The sequence below is a fragment of the Oncorhynchus keta genome, chromosome 6 (genome assembly GCF_023373465.1).
Source record: "Oncorhynchus keta strain PuntledgeMale-10-30-2019 chromosome 6, Oket_V2, whole genome shotgun sequence".
Classification (NCBI taxonomy): Eukaryota; Metazoa; Chordata; class Actinopteri; order Salmoniformes; family Salmonidae; genus Oncorhynchus; species Oncorhynchus keta.
This window is the reverse complement of record NC_068426.1, coordinates 27,092,115-27,097,246: the sequence shown is the minus strand read 5'-3', so window position 1 is coordinate 27,097,246 and position 5,132 is coordinate 27,092,115.

Here is a 5,132-nt window from a genome sequence, read left to right as displayed (position 1 = left end):
ATGTGGGAGACATGCTGAGAGCTGCCCTCCATATTACAGACTATGTGGGAGACATGCTGAGAGCTGCCCTCCATATTACAGACTATGTGGGAGACATGCTGAGAGCTGCCCTCCATATTACAGACTATGTGGGAGACATGCTGAGAGCTGCCCTCCATATTACAGACTATGTGGGAGACATGCTGAGAGCTGCCCTCCATATTACAGACTATGTGGGAGACATGCTGAGAGCTGCCCTCCATATTACAGACTATGTGGGAGACATGCTGAGAGCTGCCCTCCATATTACAGACTATGTGGGAGACATGCTGAGAGCTGCCCTCCATATTACAGACTATGTGGGAGACATGCTGAGAGCTGCCCTCCATATTACAGACTATGTGGGAGACATGCTGAGAGCTGCCCTCCATATTACAGACTATGTGGGAGACATGCTGAGAGCTGCCCTCCATATTACAGACTATGTGGGAGACATGCTGAGAGCTGCCCTCCATATTACAGACTATGTGGGAGACATGCTGAGAGCTGCCCTCCATATTACAGACTATGTGGGAGACATGCTGAGAGCTGCCCTCCATATTACAGACTATGTGGGAGACATGCTGAGAGCTGCCCTCCATATTACAGACTATGTGGGAGACATGCTGAGAGCTGCCCTCCATATTACAGACTATGTGGGAGACATGCTGAGAGCTGCCCTCCATATTACAGACTATGTGGGAGACATGCTGAGAGCTGCCCTCCATATTACAGACTATGTGGGAGACATGCTGAGAGCTGCCCTCCATATTACAGACTATGTGGGAGACATGCTGAGAGCTGCCCTCCATATTACAGACTATGTGGGAGACATGCTGAGAGCTGCCCTCCATATTACAGACTATGTGGGAGACATGCTGAGAGCTGCCCTCCATATTACAGACTATGTGGGAGACATGCTGAGAGCTGCCCTCCATATTACAGACTATGTGGGAGACATGCTGAGAGCTGCCCTCCATATTACAGACTATGTGGGAGACATGCTGAGAGCTGCCCTCCATATTACAGACTATGTGGGAGACATGCTGAGAGCTGCCCTCCATATTACAGACTATGTGGGAGACATGCTGAGAGCTGCCCTCCATATTACAGACTATGTGGGAGACATGCTGAGAGCTGCCCTCCATATTACAGACTATGTGGGAGACATGCTGAGAGCTGCCCTCCATATTACAGACTATGTGGGAGACATGCTGAGAGCTGCCCTCCATATTACAGACTATGTGGGAGACATGCTGAGAGCTGCCCTCCATATTACAGACTATGTGGGAGACATGCTGAGAGCTGCCCTCCATATTACAGACTATGTGGGAGACATGCTGAGAGCTGCCCTCCATATTACAGACTATGTGGGAGACATGCTGAGAGCTGCCCTCCATATTACAGACTATGTGGGAGACATGCTGAGAGCTGCCCTCCATATTACAGACTATGTGGGAGACATGCTGAGAGCTGCCCTCCATATTACAGACTATGTGGGAGACATGCTGAGAGCTGCCCTCCATATTACAGACTATGTGGGAGACATGCTGAGAGCTGCCCTCCATATTACAGACTATGTGGGAGACATGCTGAGAGCTGCCCTCCATATTACAGACTATGTGGGAGACATGCTGAGAGCTGCCCTTCTCATTACAGACTATGTGGGAGACATGCTGAGAGCTGCCCTCCATATTACAGACTATGTGGGAGACATGCTGAGAGCTGCCCTCCATATTACAGACTATGTGGGAGACATGCTGAGAGCTGCCCTCCATATTACAGACTATGTGGGAGACATGCTGAGAGCTGCCCTCCATATTACAGACTATGTGGGAGACATGCTGAGAGCTGCCCTCCATATTGGAGACTGTGTGGGAGACATGCTGAGAGCTGCCCTCCATATTACAGACTATGTGGGAGACATGCTGAGAGCTGCCCTCCATATTACAGACTATGTGGGAGACATGCTGAGAGCTGCCCTCCATATTACAGACTATGTGGGAGACATGCTGAGAGCTGCCCTCCATATTACAGACTATGTGGGAGACATGCTGAGAGCTGCCCTCCATATTGGAGACTGTGTGGGAGACATGCTGAGAGCTGCCCTCCATATTACAGACTATGTGGGAGACATGCTGAGAGCTGCCCTCCATATTACAGACTATGTGGGAGACATGCTGAGAGCTGCCCTCCATATTACAGACTATGTGGGAGACATGCTGAGAGCTGCCCTCCATATTACAGACTATGTGGGAGACATGCTGAGAGCTGCCCTCCATATTACAGACTATGTGGGAGACATGCTGAGAGCTGCCCTCCATATTACAGACTATGTGGGAGACATGCTGAGAGCTGCCCTCCATATTACAGACTATGTGGGAGACATGCTGAGAGCTGCCCTCCATATTACAGACTATGTGGGAGACATGCTGAGAGCTGCCCTCCATATTACAGACTATGTGGGAGACATGCTGAGAGCTGCCCTCCATATTACAGACTATGTGGGAGACATGCTGAGAGCTGCCCTCCATATTACAGACTATGTGGGAGACATGCTGAGAGCTGCCCTCCATATTACAGACTATGTGGGAGACATGCTGAGAGCTGCCCTCCACATTACAGACTATGTGGGAGACATGCTGAGAGTTGCCCTCCATATTACAAACGATGTGGGAGACATGCTGAGAACTGCCCTCCATATTGGAGACTGTGTGGGAGACATGCTGAGAGCTGCCCTCCATATTACAGACTATGTGGGAGACATGCTGAGAGCTGCCCTCCATATTACAGACTATGTGGGAGACATGCTGAGAGCTGCCCTCCATATTACAGACTATGTGGGAGACATGCTGAGAGCTGCCCTCCATATTACAGACTATGTGGGAGACATGCTGAGAGCTGCCCTCCATATTACAGACTATGTGGGAGACATGCTGAGAGCTGCCCTCCATATTACAGACTATGTGGGAGACATGCTGAGAGCTGCCCTCCATATTACAGACTATGTGGGAGACATGCTGAGAGCTGCCCTCCATATTACAGACTATGTGGGAGACATGCTGAGAGCTGCCCTCCATATTGGAGACTATGTGGGAGACATGCTGAGAGCTGCCCTCCATATTACAGACTATGTGGGAGACATGCTGAGAGCTGCCCTCCATATTACAGACTATGTGGGAGACATGCTGAGAGCTGCCCTCCATATTACAGACTATGTGGGAGACATGCTGAGAGCTGCCCTCCATATTACAGACTATGTGGGAGACATGCTGAGAGCTGCCCTCCACATTACAGACTATGTGGGAGACATGCTGAGAGCTGCCCTCCATATTACAGACTATGTGGGAGACATGCTGAGAGCTGCCCTCCATATTACAGACTATGTGGGAGACATGCTGAGAGCTGCCCTCCATATTACAGACGATGTGGGAGACATGCTGAGAGCTGCCCTCCATATTACAGACAATGTGGGAGACATGCTGAGAGCTGCCCTTCACATTACAGACTATGTCTGAGACATGCTGAGAGCTGCGCTCCATATTCCAGACTATGTGGGAGACATGCTGAGAGCTGCCCTCGATATTGGAGACTGTGGGAGACATGCTGAGAGCTGCCCTCCATATTACAGACTTTGTGGGAGACATGCTGAGAGCTGCCCTCGATATTGGAGACTATGTGGGAGACATGCTGAGCGCTGCCCTCCATATTACAGCTATGTGGGATACATGCTGAGAGCTGCACTCCATATTGGAGACTGTGTGGGAGACATGCTGAGACCTGCCCTCCATGACTATGTGAGGCTGCCCTCCATATTACAGACTATGTGGGAGACATGCTGAGAGCTGCCCTCCATATTACAGACTATGTGGGAGACATGCTGAGAGCTGCCCTCCATATTACAGACTATGTGGGAGACATACAGACTATGTGGGAGACATGCTGAGAGCTGCCCTCCATATTACAGACTATGTGGGAGACATGCTGAGAGCTGCCCTCCATATTACAGACTATGTGGGAGACATGCTGAGAGCTGCCCTCCATATTACAGACTATGTGGGAGACATGCTGAGAGCTGCCCTCCATATTACAGACTATGTGGGAGACATGCTGAGAGCTGCCCTCCATATTACAGACTATGTGGGAGACATGCTGAGAGCTGCCCTCCATATTACAGACTATGTGGGAGACATGCTGAGAGCTGCCCTCCATATTACAGACTGAGATACAGACTATGTGGGAGACATGCTGAGAGCTGCCCTCCATATTACAGACTATGTGGGAGACATGCTGAGAGCTGCCCTCCATATTACAGACTATGTGGGAGACATGCTGAGAGCTGCCCTCCATATTACAGACTATGTGGGAGACATGCTGAGAGCTGCCCTCCATATTACAGACTATGTGGGAGACATGCTGAGAGCTGCCCTCCATATTACAGACTATGTGGGAGACATGCTGAGAGCTGCCCTCCATATTACAGACTATGTGGGAGACATGCTGAGAGCTGCCCTCCATATTACAGACTATGTGGGAGACATGCTGAGAGCTGCCCTCCATATTACAGACTATGTGGGAGACATGCTGAGAGCTGCCCTCCTACAGACCATGTGGGAGACATTGACTGAGAGCTGCCCTCCATCATTACAGACTATGTGGGAGACATGCTGAGAGCTGCCCTCCATATTACAGACTATGTGGGAGACATGCTGAGAGCTGCCCTCCATATTACAGACTATGTGGGAGACATGCTGAGAGCTGCCCTCCATATTACAGACTATGTGGGAGACACAGACTATGTGGGAGACATGCTGAGAGCTGCCCTCCATATTACAGACTATGTGGGAGACATGCTGAGAGCTGCCCTCCATATTACAGACTATGTGGGAGACATGCTGAGAGCTGCCCTCCACTATTGGGAGACATGCTGAGACTATTGGAGACATGCTGAGAGCTGCCCTCCATATTACAGACTATGTGGGAGACATGCTGAGAGCTGCCCTCCATATTACAGACTATGTGGGAGACATGCTGAGAGCTGCCCTCCATATTACAGACTATGTGGGAGACATGCTGAGAGCTGCCCTCCATATTGGAGACTATGTGGGAGACAT